The following is a 19,780-nucleotide window of genomic DNA, read 5'->3' as shown; positions in this document are numbered from 1 at the left end:
CGTAAACTCTTGGTGCTAAGGATAATCAATCTTAAGAGATTAATTCCCGATTGTGACCTTTTATGGTCATAAATATATGACCATGATTATATGGTTGATATATGATCATGATCATGTATGATCATATATGATATATGATCATATGGTTATAAAGATTTTATAATACCCACAAATGATTACTTACTACTAGAAATTTATTTTGGATATTTTTTCTACTCGTGCACCTTAATAAGCTTGTTAAAAGTTAACTAATCCTTAATATAGAAAACATGAAATGAAAACTACTGCTTCTTTCTTTTATACCATCCGCTGAAAACTCGCTACTGAATTTGTTGGTCAAGTTAAAAGTTAAACTGAAATCTATTTCTTAACTAAGAACCTAACTAAGGTTAACCTAAGCTACCTAAGGTTAGGATAACTATCTAACCTTCCTTGTTTTGGGAGAGAAATGAGATTCTTCATATATTTTTTATTTCATCAAAGGTACTAATATCATATGTTTTTTCTTCATGGATTTTGAGCTGACGTAGATTACATTTAAATTCAAATTTTACTGTTCTATGGACTTCCACAAATCTACTTTTTCCAGCATTTCTTTTGCCATAATTTTGGTGTTGTGTCATCTACCTTTTTTCCCATGTTTTCCTGGGACTTTTTTTATATGGATTCACTCTTTTGAATCTATATCCATCTAGACACAAGTTGAACTCTTTACCATGCAACCACAATTATTCAACAGTTGTAGATGTAATTTTTTACCTGATACATTTATTATACTGTAATAGCACTGGTTTCACTACATCATTGCTATTACAGCGCACCATTATGGTAATGGTTTAAACTGACTGAACATAACCTAAACTTAACTTTATATAGAATTAAAAGTTTACTATAGAAATAAAGTTGACATCATTTTTATTTTATTTTCATTTCATATTTTCATTTTTATTTCTACATTTTCACAGAGTTCATTAGAACTTTGTCGGTAAGAGGCGACAAAGTCAACTACGTTTATAGTTTTAAACATTACGTAATCTAACAGTGAAATGAAAATGAGAAAAAAATAAGCGTGAAAACATTATATTTCAATTCAGTTGGATTAATAATGAAGAAAACTTTCTAAAAATACCTCAAATTTTGTTAGACTTTTTTTTTTCCATTTGATGAACCGCAGGACTCAAATATGTCATTTTATTAATTTTTTAATGTACCTTTACAAATCGTGCCGCTAGGTAGCAATACTTGAAGAAAATATACTGCAGCTTGTGTTGATAGTAAATGCTGTTATGTAAATGAAAGTAATGAAGATGAAATAATTTTTTCAATTCCCATCACTTCTTTAAAAAAAATAAAAGTATTAGTTTACAAGGGATTATACTAGTTTTATTAAAAAAGGAATACATAAAACAGAAATAGATTCAATTGGTAAAATCAAATTTAATGATAAAAATCAAGGGTTACACTTACAAAATAATAAGTGCAATATTACATCATGGATTTTTGATTTGTAAAGGTTAGTATTATTAAAAAAGAAAAATTGTATGAAGTGAATGATATGATTATCAACAAAAAAAAATTAGCCGTGAAATTCAATTTTTTTGTTCTAAGGCAATAAATTTTAATAATTAATCCATAAGATAACAATCAGTAATTCATAAAAAAAAATAAAAGAATAATCTAACAAAATGCAGTGATATCCAAAAAAATTACAATGAAATTGTGAATCGTATGGTAAAAGTCTCGCAGATATTATTTCTTTCGCTCAAAAAAACAAAAATTTCTGTAATGTAAATAAAACTGTAACAAAACGATTCTGATATCAAAAAAGGTAAGACACTACATTTCTTTTACCAAAGTCTATTATTAATTTAGAATTTTCTTTAAAACAAGTACATGTTAAATTTATGTATCAGACAATAGATGTGCAGTAATAGATAATAAACAATGTTTAAGTGTTGCATATAATAAGCAAAAAAAAAAAAAAAATTGTTACAAAACTCATACTGACCCAATCTCATTTATATGTAATACATATCGCATTTACAGAAATAATACAATTCTTATGATTATTTGATGTTTAATAAATGTAATTGGGCCGGTAAGAGTTTTGCAACAAATTTTTATTTTTATTTTATTATTATATGGAACGCTTAACATTGTTTATCATCTATTATTGTATATCTATTGTCTATTACATGTATTTTTTTAAATAATTAATAACAGATTTTGATAATAAAAATATAGTGTCTTACCTTTTTTTATATCAGTATTGTTTTATTAAAAGCAGTTTTATTTATATTACAGATTGTTTTTTGAGCGGAAGAAATGGTATCTTTGAGACTCTTACTGTAGGGTTTACAATTTCATTGTAATTTTTTTGGTTATGTTTTAAGTTTATAAAATATAGTAGAAAGTGACATTTTAATTAATTTTACATTTATTATAGTATGAACTTAATATCTCTGTAGTATTCATAATTTTTTTTTAGAATAAATTTAATAATGATTATACTTATATTACTTTTACTCACGTTTCTGTAACACTTTATTTATGTATTTTTTTTGTACAATTTAATATTTTATTTTGTAGGCTCAAAAGAATATTGTTATTGGTGTATATGTGCTATTTAGAAATAATTTTCATAAATAAGTACGCCACGTCAAAGAAAATCATAACATTATAGCCTGTAATAAATAAACAACTAAATAAATAAATAAATAAACAACTCATTTCATATACTTTTGTATTGTGATTACTATTTATTTATAGCAAAACCTTAGTTTAACATACATGAAAAAAAAAAACGTATACTTTCATTATTTGCACTAAATTGAAATAAATATATATTGTACTAAATATGCAATAAATTATATATAATTTAACTTCATATACATCTTGAACAAAATAATAATTTTATTTAAATAACAAATTACCACCACATATTTCATTACTATAATAGTGATGTCATAATTAAATATAGTACACGTCATTGCAAATTAATTGATGTGACTTGGAATTCACTACTACAGCTGCTGGTGTAAGAAGTCATTGAGTGATGTTAAGAGCAGTGGAGGGGATGCCATACTTTAGATATTACATATAACATATACTGTAGTTATTAGTAATATAACAACTATATATATATATATCATTACAAACTGGACAGCAGAATTTGCATATTCATCTATAAAATTTCAAAATTTTTAAAGTAGTAAGTTTTACTTAGGTATTTACTGTGTATTAGTGGCTTATATTTTTTTTAATATATATGTCATTTAAATTAGTTTCAAATGAATCAGGTTTTTTATTTTTCAGCAGTGCTTCATGAATTCATAAAGCTATGTGACCAGTAACTCAAAGGGTGTACCATATTTCATTTCACATTTTGACATTTCTCCATGTGTTCTCAAAATTTTATGTAAGCACATGTAATTCTGATCTATAAAATTGAAAGCCTTCTTAACAGTAAGGTGATTGAAGCCTTCTATAACTGGTCTGTTATTGGTATTCTTTCATATGATACAATTGTTGTCCCTGGGCTAATAAACCGTTTCATAACCAAAACAAGTTGGCGCCCTATAAAACAATTCCTATTCCCTTGCTGGAATAGGAATTAAGAAACGCTCTTAGTGTTCCTTCATATTCCCTTAAACGTGCATTGCTAGTCAACTTGCATACCCCTGAACAACTTTTTTATTCATTTCCATTTGCTTTTAGCAAAATGCAACAGTTCTGAATTCTAACACCCAGCAATAAATTAAAAATTTTTCTAGAGACAATGTAGTATTAACAAGCTATTACTTTGTAATCGTTTAAAACTACAGCATAATTTTTTATTGTAAAACCATCTCTCATGCCCTGACCAAGTCATTTTGTGTTGTGAATTGAACAGATGTAGGTTACAAAAAGTACTATATTCCTCAAGGAATCCAGCAGCAGAAACTGAATGGCAACCCTATTCATACATCTAATGACATTCATGTTAAAGCAGCAATGTAAAAAAAAAAAAAAACAAATATTGCTAAATCTCCTCCAATAAAATTCAGAATAATAATAATTTCAGCATTTAATATTAACAATTTGTATCATTGACCTTTATCCTTTTTTAATGAAAGATTAATTAATAACTAGAAATTAAAAATAATCAAATCATTTTGTAATAGTAGTTTTTTCAGAACAAAAACTGATAAATTAATGTAAAAGATAAGACTAGCCGACATATAACAGCAAAGAACCTGATGCAATATTTAGTGTCCAGATTTTATAAAAATCTGATTGGACTTCATAAAAATATACAATTAAAACAATTGCCAATGATTACCTGTATGTTTTGTACTTCCTTCTTATCATATATGATTTTCATTTGATACCTAAACACCTTATAAATTTTGTTGATAGTGATCCCAAAACAGTATTGAATATCATACATGAGAGATTTTAAATCAGTTATAAACTACTCTCTTCATCCAGCTAAGAAATTAATCTTGAGCAAAAATATTTGAGCTTTTTGTTGTATTAGTAACCACGGTCATTCCAAGGGAAGTTATCATCACTATTATGACTTAAATTTAAATATTGATAACTATCGTAACTAAATATTGATAAATATTTACTATCGTAAATATTGATAGCTATCGTAACTTTATTGGGTGTACATCTTTCCTCTATTATTTCTTTTGTTATTTTTATTGTCGTTCAGGAACTCTATTTTTTGTGTGCAGTATGTAATTGAAACATGTTAGTTAATTGGTGCATCTTTCATTCACAATCTGCCAAAAGGCAGATCAGTTAGAAAATGTGATTAGTTAGAAAAAGGCTGAATGAAACTGTTGCACTCAGAATGTATGTTATTTTAGTATAATGCATGCTGTCTTTTTGTCCAATTCCCAATGGAGAATTGTAGAGAAATACACTATAGTTTGCTTTTTTTATGGTTTCTCTGCAATTTAAATACAGAAAATAAAATAAATACAGGATGACAAATGGAATGACTATGTAAGAGTTTTTATAAAGGGTAATATATAGCACCTTCTAACAATTTTTAGAAAAAAACAAAATTCCTTACTTATCCTGCTACAGGTATCTAGCAAAGACTACTTTGCTACATGTTATTGCTTTGTCAGAGCTAGGGGTGCAGTACGTGTTAAACTTGTACAGATCATTTATTCAGTTAGCTGCTGAAGGTTGTATAATTGTACATGATATACAATATTATTCTGTTCTCTACTATTTGAAGTTGATAATGATGTCAGTTATGAAAGAGTAGCAATTTTATGTGATAAGACATCTGGCCCATATGGTTATTCCTCTGAACCAAATAAACTTACATCTTTAGAATTATGATTATATTGGTTACATATTAATCTCCAGAATTCTTTGTTATTATTACCAATGTGTTATATTAGTTAACAAATAAGAAATATTCTTCACCTTTTTATTTACAATTCATAAATGTTGGTAAACATTTTTTTTTTTTTTTTTTTATAAAAAATGGAGCAACTGAGTGAAAACAATTATTGAATACATACTACATAACTGATTTTTTTATTCAGTTATTACTCTGAGCCAGTCATTTATATATTTCATACATTTTATCCCTAATGTAAGTTGCCTGTCTGACATTCTAGTAATCTGAGATTTAGAGGAGAGAATGTGAATGAGAGGGATTGATGAACCTACAGGCCTAATTTTTATGCTAACAATTCTGATCTATAGTGAACATCTCTACTATAGATGTTCACCTCATAGACAACAAAAATTCTATATGTGTTTTTTGCTCAGTTATGTGAACAGTAGCAATCTTGGAGTATCACTGTGGCAATGACCCTTCATGTATACCAACAATGACTGGTGTCCTTCCATTTCCAGCATGTTGTTATAAATATCGCTCCTCTTTGTAAAATAATATTTTATTCAGATTGTTATGTAATTACCTTGTATAGGTAAAGTGTGCCACTCCACAGGTAATAAAAAAAATTGCCCCAATATTTGCTAGAGAATCTAACGGTAATCATTAGAAAATCTTAATCAAAGAGCAGGCTCACAAATTATAAAAACCGATAAAAAAATATTGGTTCAGTCAATATAAATACATTATTACAAAATTAAATATATGAAATATTAAGAAAAAAATATGCCCAGATCATAAATAAAATTACTGCAAAATAAAATAATTTGGAAAGCATTGATTGGAAATATTTAAATAATTAATTGTGTGCATTGTAAATGACGATGTAGGAAATTAGGTTTTTATTTAATTAGTATCGTTTTCTAATATAACAATAGAGTAATATTGATTTTGCAAATTACTGGATAATCTCTAAATTTAATTTTAAAAAAATTTGTGGTAATATCTTTTACATGGGATGGAAATTATATTATTTATGCTAATGGAAGAATAAGACGTATTTTCTCATAGATGTTGTATTCTGGTTTGTTATATAAAAATAGTTATGTTATCTGTTTCTGTTAGGTAAATATTTTAATATTTTCAATAAAATTTTTTCAGCCAAGATAGCACATTTTTTATTTGATGAATATCTCTATCTGTTTGATTCATTTATGGATTCCAAACAATAATGCATTATCCAGTTATTGTATTCTGACATCTTTTTAAATGTATTCAAATAGGAAATATTACGTCAGATGGAAATGTACTTATAATAAATATTTAACAATGTTGATAACCTTAGCAATTTATTAAGATTCATAAAAACAAAACGGTATGGTCTGATTTTGAAGCAGATTAAATTAACTGTTAAAATAGTATCTTATATAACTCAACTCAGCATTTTTAATCATCATTGAGATTCAGTCACCTCTTTCTTTTTGATACATATTTTCAAAGGTTTTTGTAGATAGCTCACAACTTTCTAGATGACAAAAGTGATCTTAAAAGCTTTAAAAAGTAATGGTCAAATTTGAGCTTGATTCTTTTGTATTCTGAACAGTTGAGGAACTCATCTGTTCATATGATTTTGTACTCAAGCCTCCTTGTAAAGATATTTTGGACTGGAGATCTTAAAATTTGTAGAGACATAAGTTCTGAGATTTATCGGGGGTGAAACAATTGCTTTTGTTACCATACTTTGTTTGTCAGTCAAACTTAAGAGAGGGACATTTGGAACAATTTGTCATAAAGATACAGTTTGTGTTTAAACAGTAAGAGTATGCTCATACTTGTAGTTTTCATAGTGACTTACCGTATAAAAATTATGTGATTGTTATGCATGAAAGGCAAACATTTTTAGCTTTAGAAATTATAATAAATTGTAAATTTTGTGTTGTTAAAAATTTGTTTTAAATAGTTAGCTATAGTTAGTTAGTTTGTTAAAATAGTATCAACAAAATTGTCATAAAATTTGGCCGATTCTGAGCCTATATAATATAAAACTGCTTTATCTTGAATTTACAACATTTTTTGACTTGCGTTAAGTGCAATGTGCAGATGTTTACTTTTTGGATGACCTTTGTATTTCTTTTTAAATTAAAAGCACAGTATCTAAATATTTTAACGTATTACATTTTAGGGTAATTTTGTAAGTGAATGTTATTAGTGTTTTATAATTGCAAAGAAGTATTAATTCAATATCGTTACAACTGACAGTTGTAACTCTTTTACAGTTGTAAGTTATGTAAGTAAATATATTTTTCTTTTTAATGGGAATATTACACATGTATTAGATTTATGATGGTTATGTGTTTATTGTGCTTATACTAATGTTTAATTAAAATATTTGTAATGACATGAGTGTTCTGAATTTATATTTCTGAATAAGTAGTTACAAATATCATGTATCTTCTAGTTTTCTTTGTAAAAAAAAAATCTAGTATTTTGTGTATCTTTTATTTTTTACTCATTAAAATTTAATTTGTTTAATATTATTTTTTATTATTTATATAACCATGATTTGTGTGTGTTTAATGCATTTAATTTTAATGAGATATTGCAATTTCATCAATCATTCATTGAAAATTGATGCTTCTATATTTTTTTGATTTATTGAGAATACCACGTATAAAATTATTTCAATGAAACTCTACCCAATGCTGTTTAAATTTGATGATTAATGGAGAACTGCCTTTATTAAACATGGCTTAGGCTGTGGGCTGTTTTAACTTTACTTCACTCTTGAAGTTCTTCAAAGATGTTGAACAATTAGGCCATAAGGGCTGTAGTTTACTATTTTCCCCCAGGATACAGAAAATATTCTTTATTATTCAAGTATTAACAAAATTAGTTTACTTATTTTTATTTTATTTTTTCAAAAAAAATTTTGTAATAGTTAAAAAACAATTATTCGAATTTTATTATTCTTGTAGATTAATAAGTTTATTGCAACACTTAACAATAGTGGCATTAACCTTTCTTTCATGGACAGGCACATTCTTTTTAATATTATACTAAGGAAATAACATTCTACGAGTCGGAGCGTGGAATGTTAGAAGCTTAAAAAAGGTTGGTAGGCTAGAGAATTTAAAAAGGGAAATGGATAGGGTAAACGTGGATATAGTAGGAATTAGTGAGGTTCGGTGGGAAGAGGAAGGCGACTTTTGGTCGGGTGACTTTAGAGTAATTAACTCAGCATCAAATAATGGGCAGGCAGGAGTAGGTTTCGTGATGAACAAGAAAATAGGGAGGAGAGTGGAGTATTTCAAGACGCATAGCGATAGAGTCATTGTAATAAGGATAAATTCAAAACCTAAACCGACAACGATTGTTAACGTCTATATGCCTACAAGCGCCCATGATGATGATGAGGTAGAATGTGTATACGAAGAGATTGATGAAGCAATTAAACACGTAAAAGGAGATGAAAATTTAATAATAGTTGGAGATTGGAATGCAAGCATTGGAAAAGGCAAGGAAGGAAATATAGTGGGTGAATACGGGCTGGGCAAAAGGAATGAAAGAGGGGACCGACTTATAGAGTTTTGCACGAAGTATAATTTAGTAATTGCCAACACCCAATTTAAAAATCATAATAGAAGAATATACACTTGGAAAAAGCCAGGCGATACTGCAAGGTATCAGATAGATTATATCATGGTTAAGCAAAGATTTAGAAATCAACTCGTGGACTGCAAAACTTACCCTGGAGCAGACATTGATAGCGACCATAATTTGGTGATAATGAAATGTAGATTGGGGTTTAAAAACCTGAAGAAAAGGTGTCAGATGAATCGGTGGAATTTAGAGAAGCTTGAGGAAGAGGAGGTAAAGAAGATTTTTGAGGAGGACATCGCAAGAGGTCTGAGTAAAAAAGATAAGATAGAAAATGTAGAAGAAGAATGGGAGAATGTTAAAAAGGAAATTCTTAAATCAGCAGAAGCAAACTTAGGCGGAATAAAGAGAACTGGTAGAAAACCTTGGGTTTCAGACGATATATTGCAGCTGATGGATGAACGTAGAAAATATAAGAATGCTAGTGATGAAGAAAGTAAAAAGAACTATCAGCAATTAAGAAATGCTATAAACAGGAAGTGCAAACTGGCGAAAGAAGAGTGGATTAAAGAAAAGTGTTCAGAAGTGGAAAGAGAAATGAACATTGGTAGAATAGACGGAGCATACAGGAAAGTTAAGGAAAATTTTGGGGTACATAAATTAAAATCTAATAATGTGTTAAACAAAGATGGTACACCTATATATAATACGAAAGGTAAAGTCGATAGATGGGTGAAATATATTGAAGAGTTATACGGAGGAAATGAATTAGAAAATGGTTTTATAGAGGAAGAAGAGGAAGTTGAGGAGGATGAAATGGGAGAAACAATACTGAGATCTGCATTTAAGAGAGCATTAAAAGATTTAAATGGCAGAAAGGCTCCTGGAATAGACGGAATACCTGTAGAATTACTGCGCAGTGCAGGGGAGGAGGCGATTGATAGATTATACAAACTGGTGTGTAATATTTATGAAAAAGGGGAATTTCCGTCAGACTTCAAAAAAAGTGTTATCGTAATGATACCAAAGAAATCAGGGGCAGATAAATGTGAAGAATACAGAACAATTAGCTTAACTAGTCATGCATCAAAAATCTTAACTAGAATTCTATACAGAAGAATTGAGAGGAGAGTGGAGGAAGTGTTAGGAGAAGACCAATTTGGTTTCAGGAAAAGTATAGGGACAAGGGAAGCAATTTTAGGCCTCAGATTAATAGTAGAAGGAAGATTAAAGAAAAACAAACCAACATACTTGGCGTTTATAGACCTAGAAAAGGCATTCGATAACGTAGACTGGAATAAAATATTCAGCATTTTAAAAAAATTAGGGTTCAAATACAGAGATAGAAGAACAATTGCTAACATGTACAGGAACCAAACAGCAACAGTAGCAATTGAAGAACATAAGAAAGAAGCCATAATAAGAAGGAGTCCGACAAGGATGTTCTCTATCTCCGTTACTTTTTAATGTTTACATGGAACTAGCAGTTAATGATGTTAAAGAACAATTTAGATTCGGAGTAACAGTACAAGGTGAAAAGATAAAGATGCTACGATTTGCTGATGAGTAATTCTAGCTGAGATTAAAAGGGATTTAAAAGAAACAATGAATGGCATGTATGAAGTCCTACGCAAGAACTACCGCATGAAAATAAACAAGAACAAAACAAAAGTAATGAAATGTAGTAGAAATAATGAAGATGGACCACTGAATGTGAAAATAGGAGAAAAGATTATGGAGGTAGAAGAATTTTGTTATTTGGGAAGTAGAATTACTAAAGATGGACGAAGCAGGAGCGATATAAAATGCCGAATAGCACAAGCTAAACGAGCCTTCAGTAAGAAATATAATTAGTTTACATCAAAAATTAATTTAAATGTCAGGAAAAGATTTTTGAATGTGTATGTTTGGAGTGTCGCTTTATATGGAAGTGAAACTTGGACAATCGGAGTATCTGAGAAGAAAAGGTTAGAAGCTTTTGAAATGTGGTGCTATAGGAGAATGTTAAAAATCAGATGGGTGGATAAAGTGACAAATGAGGAGGTATTGCGGCAAATAGATGAAGAAAGAAGCATTTGGAAAAATATAGTTAAAAGAAGAGACAGACTTATAGGCCACATACTAAGGCATCCTGGAATAGTCGCTTTAATTTTGGAAGGACAAGTAGAAGGGAAAAATTGTGTAGGCAGGCCACGTTTGGAATATGTAAAACAAATTGTTAGTGATGTAGGATGTAGAGGGTATACTGAAATGAAACGACTAGCCCCAGATAGGGAATCTTGGAGAGCTGCATCAAACCAGTCAAATGACTGAAGACAAAAAAAAAAAAAAACTAAGGAAATAGTACTACTGCATTGTTTTCAAAATTTATTAAAATTTTTTATTTTAGTAAAATTGAAGTGAGTAGTACAAAACTAAATTTTATGCCTTTTCCTTAGATCATTTCACTGAATGTATTGTAATAATCAGTTTTATAAATGAGTACATTGTGAAGAATTAATTGAGACTTCAGTTGTAGAAGTGACTAACTCCAAAACAAATTTAAAAAAAAAAGAAGAGATTATAATACTTTAGGACAAGAGTTCTTAAAACATAGAATCAAACTGCTACTACAGTGGTTATTAAAGTTGTTTTTTTCATTTAAATACTTTGTCCTGGAGTAAAACTTTTTAACTCTACCTTAGTTCCCCAAAACTTACTAACTGCAACTGAGTTCCAAAACTGTTCCTACTAACAGTATAGGTAGCTAAGTTTTTCTGTACCAAAATTGTTTAAATCCATATCTACGGATAGCTGTTGGATGTTTTGTTCAAGATGGAAACTGACATTGAGTGTCAGGTATTAGCTTCTACTTCAGCAATAAGAAAACTCATAAAAATTACAACTAAGACTTACAAATTGTAAAAACTGGAAGAAAAATATTTAAAAAGTAAAAGGTAAGTAAATATTATTGTATATAAATAATCATACTGCTAACAATGGTATGTCAAAACATAGATTTTTAATATCAGTTGCACCATTATAAGCTTTTTTTTGCAGATATCTATGATGGTCAGAATATAAATTTTGCCATGTGAACTGTTTTTAAATTAAGGCAAAAAATTATTCTTAGGGACTGGAAAGCAGCATTAGAAGTATTAGCTATTAAAAAGGTGCAAAATTAGCATAAAAAATTTATTCTGACAAAAAGAATTTTAGAAAGATCTTGAACAATGAGAGTTTTCTTTATTTCTATAAGTCTGGTACATGAATAGTCTGGTTATTTCTATAGTCTGATCTGTGAAACATAGGAAGTCATCAAAGAGAATGTTCACCCTGAAATTAAACACACTGGTATACCTCCTAATTCCAAAATTTGGTTGATGCAGCATGTTTACTTTTGTAACACTTTGGATTAGACTAGAGAGAGCTTAATCATCTTTCTTATCTCAACAATATAATATCGATTGAAAGAGCTGTAATTGAGGATAAGTGAGAATGATATACCAATGGATGACATAGATTGTGTTTATGAACGAGATTTTGGTTTTCATTAAGCCTTTAGTGTTATAGAAAGTGATCATTTTTTCTTTTTGAATATCTTTGCAATGGTTTTTTTTTGGGAGGGGAAGGGGATTATTTTTTTATTGTTAATTAGTATTTTGAAGAATAGTAATCATGTAATTTAATTTTATTGTAATGATTCTCTTCTTTACATCAGATGTCTTGAAATATTAAGATGAGCATTTTTCTACTGTTTTTTAGATTGTAATAAGAAATGCACTATTCAGCTATAGTACTACACTATATTTCTTTTATATGAAGTGCTACTTTAAGTTTAGTTTTCCAAATTTATAGAAACTTATTATTGTTGTTATGCCATGTTATTAATATAAAACTAGCAATGTGATTTAGTATTTTATGTGATTTTGTATTTCTGTTGTGACTGTTTGATAGTCACCTTGTAATGTATTCATAATGGAAACTTTTATTAGGTAATTAAGCCAGAATTTCCTTTTTTCATTTTTGTTTCCTTGATTAAAAAAAAAATTCTCTTATTTTTGTTAAAATATTATGTTTGATATTACAAAATATCATTATAATTTATTATTTTTGTGGTAAATTGTATTTTTTCAATAGTTAAGAATTTTACTTTGGAATGTTTCATTGATAAGGTTGTCAATGTAATAAAAATTGGGTGTAATAATAAAATTAGAAAAATTTTATTAATTTATAAATTTAGGAAAATTAGAAGCGTACAGGCAAGGAAAAGTCAGATTAAGGATAAAATGAGAGGTGGAAAAAATGATTAGCACGTACAAACTTAAAAGTGCAGATTATGCATTAGAAATGAAAAAGCAAAAGCTAGCTGCCCTCACAAGACGGTTGAGATGATATAAGAAGTCAAACAGAAGAAGAGAAGAAAATAAAAATTTTGAACAAAATGAGAAATTATTTTACCGAAAATTGTCAGAGAAGAAAAACAGCAACTCTGAACTACCATACCAAGAACAAGTGGAAGAATTTTGGAAAAACATCTGGTTGAGTAGCACAGAACATAATAAAAATGCCACCTGGATAAAAGCAGAAGATGAAAAATGGAGGAACATCGAAACAGTGGGTTACAGTAAGATCACACCCAATGACATGAGGGAAGCAGTTAAGCACATTCAGAAATGGAAGTCGCCAGGATCTGATAAAGTGCATAACTTTTGGCTAAAAAAGTTTGATGTAGCGAACCCAATAATAGAAGAGGCATATAGTGATATAACTGAACAACTAGAGAATACACCTAAGTGGTTAACAGAGAGAATAAAATTCCTTTTGCCTAACAGTAATAACATGAAAGACCCAGCTTAATATATACTCATAACATGTCTTCAGACAACATATAAATTATTGACAGCAATTATTGCCAACAAAATATACAAGCACCTGGAAACCAACAAAGTCCTCAATTTGGAGCAGAAGGGATGTGCAAAAGCTGCAAGGGGAGCAAAGAACAAATAATCATAGATACGGTAACCATGCAACAAGCTCGATGCACTAAAAGAAATCTGTGGATGGCCTATATAGACTATAAAAAAACATTTGATAGTGTGGCGCACTCATGGCTGATGAAAAGGTCTTTGATACCTATGAAGTTGATGAAAAGACAATTAGGTTCTTGAGGCATGCAATGAGTACTTGGAGCACGATACTAATTGCAAACAGTGAAACAAGAAAAATACAAACAGGACCCATAAATGTAAGTAGAGGAATATTTGAAGGGATTCCCTGAGCTCGCTCTGGTTCTGTATGGCTGTCAACCCACTCTCAAGCATGCTAAAGGAGGCAAGATACGGTTACAATATAAAATCGTGAGCAGGAGATTACAAACTGGCACACCTATTCTATCTGAACGATTAAAAGATTTATGGAGGGACTGAACATCAGCTGCAGCAACTGCTCAAAATGTTTAGCGAAGACATTAAAATGGAGCTAGGAATTAGTAGATGTAAGATAAACACCATTGTGAAGGGAAAGTTCCACCAGGCGCAGAATTACGACCTGCAGGCTCAGGGTAGCATAGAAGCAATGAAAAAAGAGGACATGTACAAGTACCTGGGATGCAATCAAACGATAAAATTGGAGCACAAAGCCATTAAGGAAAAACTTAAGAAAACGTATGAAAAGAGATTAAAATTAATTTTAAAATTGGAACTTAATGGGGGAAATAAAGTGAAGGCACATTTGCAGTACCAGTACTAACGTATGCATTAGGTATAATAAAATACAGTGAAGAAGAGTTAGACGAGTTGAGCAGACTCACTAGAAAAATATTCTACCAAGAAAAGTCCCACCACATCCACTCGTCAAAAGAAAGATTCACGCTCCTGAGAAAGGAAGGTGGAAGAGTAGTACTCGATATTAAAAATCTATGCTATGGCCAGAACGAAAACTTACAGGATTACTTCCATAGCAGGCACCCCTCTATCAAGCCATCGTAGCGGCAGACCAAAACTGTGTGCCATTAAACCTAGCCAACAGGACTAACAATGTGGAACACAAAAAAGAGAGAGCAATGCAGATAAAATTCTAGATTGGGGAAGAAAAGAGCTACATGGGAGATATAGGCACCATCTAGACCATGAAGCAGTCGACAAAGCAGCTTCAAATAATTGGCTTGTGCAAGGAAAGTTACATTTCGAGATGGAGGGGTTTATATGTAGCATACAGGATCAAGTATTAGCAACAAGAAATTTTAAGAGATTTATTCTTAAAGAAAATGTCAACAACAAATGTAGGTTATGCTGCAACACAATGAAACAATAGACCATATAATGGTATGTCTGGTTCTAGCTCCAACAGAGTACACCAGGAGGCACAACAACGTGGCAAAAATTTTACACATAGAACTCTGCAATAGATACCAGTTAGAGTTTCAAAAAGGGCCCTACTATACTTATGAGTCAGCCTCCTTTTTGGAGACCAACAATGCAAAAATTTTCTGGAACCAGGGAATTTTAACAGCAAAACCCATCAACTGTAATAAGCCAGATATGGTAGTAGTTGATAAAATGGAAAAGTAACTTACCTAATAGACGTAGCCATCCCATCAAGTAACAACATCAACACTAAACACAATGAGAAGCTGCAGAAATATTCAGATCTTGCTTTTGAAAGTAAAGAAATATGGAATAAGAAGTTTATATAACCCCAATAATTATATCTGCGGAGGGAATAATACCATTTACTTTGAACAACAGTCTGGAAGAACTGAAGATCCAGTGGAAGACCCACGCGCTAATGCAAAGGAGCGTGATAATTGACACCTGCCATGTTGCCTGGAAGGCACATAGTCAACAATAGCAAGCCTAATCTCGTTGGTATAAATTACTTCGAGTTTAAGGAATGTAACAGGCAAAGTAAAAGGTGTGAAAGTGTGGGATAATAATAATAATAATAATAATAAATGGATGTATATTAGCCAGTATTGTTTAAAAATATATTTGACTAGTACTTTTGTTAAATTTGTTAATTTTATTGTTTTACTATAATTTAAATTATAACGTATTCTAATATATTGATGTATAATGTAAATGTAATGTAAATTATTAAATTATTCTCACACCTCTGAAAAGAAAGTACCATAATTAAAAAATTTTGAATTATTTTTATTATTTTGGTTATTTTAGTAGAATATTTGATTGAAAAATATAAATATATGTTAAAGAGATTCAGACAAGCTCCAAAGGAATTTTAACCATAAGTATAGAGTGGTTCATGATAGTAGTTAAGCATTGATAGTGGTTTTCTACAACTAAATCATCATTAGTGTATATTATGGGATGTAAAAGCCATTTTGGACTAGCCCTTTGGTGGGGGAAGATCCTATGAATTAAAAAGGTGTTAAGAAGAGCTCATAAAAATTTTCTGCCTACCAATCTCCTCCCTGATCACAATAAGAGGAAATAGTAATATATCTGGAGTAAAATTGCATCAAAGACAAACATTATAATGTGCATTTAATTAGAATATAATTTAACATCAAATAAAATGGTAATATGGCAGTATGATTTTTAGTCCAGGCTATTGTATTAGGGCAAATTTGTAACAAACTTGAAAAAAGATGTTTATAAGGCAACAAAAGTTGTGATGTGCATTGGATTGGAATTATTAGCTTTTTCATTGTGACTTAAAAAACAGTAAGACTGATTCTTTGCATATCGATATAATCTCTGAATCAAAAACCAGAAAGTTAAAAGATACTTCAATTTTCACCAAAGTGGAAAGTAGAGGAGCCTGTAATGCCCTCATGGGTCATAATCTGAAAGTACTAGTAAAGAAAACACGATTCATTCTGATTAGAGAGCTGTAATAAGGCTTCCAATTTTATCAATTTATCATGTTCATTCATTTGACTGTTGTCAAGTTCATTTCTTACAATTTTCATTCATTTGATAAGTTACAATAATTCTTCATGCTTTGGTGAAGGTTTGAGAGGTTTGGTTGTATTTACTTTGCAAATTGCTAGCCTTCATATTACAAACTAGAGTTGAAAAGGAAACTGTGGTGTAATCGTATTACTACCATAACTGTGGAGTAATCGTGTTTGCAGCCTTCCAGTCAACAGACCATCTCCTTCCATATATTTAACCAAATGCCAGGAAAACCTTCAGCCAAGAACTTACGTGAGCATAGCAGTAGACCCTCATGAGGCATACTTGCTATGACATGAATTGATTGGGTAAGTGCTAACTGCTGTGAACTTGTTCACAGCATTTTGGTTTTTATTTTTTCTAATTAAAAACTTAGAAACTTATTTCTCAGTTCTTTTTACAAAAAGTTTGTTTTGTAAAAACAAAATTTTGCCTAATTCTGCCTATGCCACTGCTTGTAAAATTTCTTTTTCCTATAATTTTTATTGAGATGTTTAAAAAATTAAAGTAGTTGTTTAAGTAAAACATGTTTGGTTGTTAGCCCATAAAAACACTTAAAAATATGAACTTTTAAAAGTTTGAAATTGTATATTTATTACTAATTGTGTAAAAAAAAATATTATATATTGGAAGTTATCTACAGTACATTTAAAAAAGAAACTGAATCTGAAACTATTCTCTGAAGAAGCTTGATTGAAGAAAGAAGTGTGATAACTAGCTCTGACAAAAGTAAGGCTTTTTGACTTGTTTGAACTTATTTTTATATTTTACTTCACGCTGAGTTTAAATGAGCAAAGTATACATAAAAGTTGTTTTATACAAACTTTAACTTTAATTTACGGCCAAACTGCATAGAAACGGTGCACAGTAGTTAATAAATATACTTAATTATTTCTCCAATAGTTTTGAAGATCTTTGCTTAGTTCTTTTGTTCATATTTTGACAGTCCAGTGTTTGACAGTAAAAATAGGGTGTTACCTCAGTCAGAATGCTTTTAGACAACATTGATTTTCATGAAAATTTGTAATTAAGATCTAATCCTCTGCTTCAAAAGTTATATGTTTCTGATGTTGCTTTTTGTTTTTTAGAGGTGAAAACTACCCCTTATTAAAAAAAATTCAAAAACCATAGATTTAAATGTTTCATACATTGAAATCATGTTTAAATATGTAGAATAAACATTCTTTTATGTTGTGAAATATAATTTATGATGTTTTATTATGTTTCAACTCTTAGAAACCATCCCTTAATATAATTTATGATTCATTGCAATGTTTTAACCCTTAATAACCACTCCTTATGAAAAAAAATTGTTAAAATTATAGATGAATAAACATTGTTCCATATTCCGAAACATAATTTATGATGTATTACAACGTTGTAGCCCTTAGAATCCACCCTAATGATGAAAAAACAACACTTAGTTCTCAACAGCTTAAAATGTTTTAGTGGTACATTTATAATGAATTATAAACTTTTTACAGTTGTAAATGTAATTTATAATTTATTGCAATGTCCCAAACCTTACAACATAAACACATAACAATGTATTAACACATAACGTAAACACATAACAATATATGCACATAACAATGTGCATATAACCTTAAAAATTACATTATAGAATTTGTAACAAATTTTATTTGATACTGTGTATTTAATAATGAAGTACCACAGAGAATGTTTTTAAAGTTAACCAAATAAAAAGTACATTTTAAAATCTATACAGCATTCAAATTAAAATTAATGAATTTATTTAAAATAATTAATATTTTAAATTTTATCATGAAAATTAAATTTCCGTTCCTGTATTAAATGATGAATTTAATGATGAAATATAAGTTTGATGCACTCATATTTTTATTAATGAAAAAATTATAACTATATTTTAATCATTTTTGAAAGGTTATATTAATGAAGTGCACCATATGTTTATTCTTTCGGTTTTGGAAATGTACTGACTACACCCTATAAAAGAGATACACATTCACATTTACACCTATATATTATATCTATGCACACAAAGTTCTATCATCCATCAGCAGGTGTTTGCCTATGATGTGCTCTGTTACTTTTCTTCTCTACCTATACTTTCATCTATACATAAATATGTGTGTGTGTATATATATATACGCACACACACAGATATGAGGATATATTTATACATATGTAGATGTAGATACAGTTAATTATAGTGTTCACGTGTATTCATTAATGCTTCAAAATTGTCGATAATATAATAATTTACGTGCTCTGAAAATTGCATTGAAAAAATGCAATTGGTTTTTTAATGATAACTTCCTTAATTTTTAAGCTTCTAATCACTCAAAAAACCAATTTTCTGGGAATTTCAAGAGCTGCAAGGCATGTAAAGTTAATTTTTCTTGAGCCCTTCGTTTTTGAAATTTTTGAGTTTAAAGGGCTTGGGGAAGATGGATCTTGCACTCAAATGCAAACTTCTTGATATCTCAATTTTTATTCTACAAAAATAAAAAAATAAAAAAATAAAAAAATTTTGTACTATATTAATAACCATTTTAGGATGTTTTTTAATTCTAGTTTTTAAGTGGTGTAAAAGTATACGGCGTTGTGACTCAACCAACACAGCCAATGCCACCGTAACTGTACGTGTGACTGGCTGCACCTATCTCTCCGGTTACTTTACTAAAAACATAAAATAAAGAATCTACCGCTCCGGTAAACGCAAGTAACTACATAGCACAGGCGACTGCGATGGGGAGCTAGTATTTATATACAAACACACGTGTGTTTGGATTCTTTCTATCAGTAATCTCCACCACAGTATTATTAATTATCTGTAATTTTGAAAGTTTATAATATAATATAAAACAATGAGCTGTCTACAAAACAATGATTGCTTTTAATTCAGTAAACTAAACGTGACTATTTTGCAACCGTTTGTCAATTGTTCATT

At 29.6% G+C, this 19,780-nt stretch overlaps 1 long non-coding RNA gene across 1 annotated transcript; it reads right to left on the bottom strand.

Annotated features, from left to right (window-relative positions):
• Positions 1-1,074: 1,074 nt before the first annotated feature.
• On the bottom strand, positions 1,075-3,026 carry LOC142325316 (uncharacterized). Its single transcript, XR_012756511.1, has 3 exons — positions 2,791-3,026; positions 2,531-2,684; positions 1,075-1,334 (listed from the first exon to the last, which is right to left on the bottom strand). It is a non-coding gene; the product is annotated as an uncharacterized LOC142325316 (long non-coding RNA).
• Between the last annotated feature and the right edge of the window lie 16,754 nt (positions 3,027-19,780).

The sequence above is a fragment of the Lycorma delicatula genome, chromosome 5 (assembly GCF_047948215.1).
Source record: "Lycorma delicatula isolate Av1 chromosome 5, ASM4794821v1, whole genome shotgun sequence".
Taxonomy (NCBI): domain Eukaryota; kingdom Metazoa; phylum Arthropoda; class Insecta; order Hemiptera; family Fulgoridae; genus Lycorma; species Lycorma delicatula.
The sequence above is the reverse complement of the archived record's forward strand: the minus strand, read 5'-3'. Positions and strand labels throughout refer to the sequence as shown.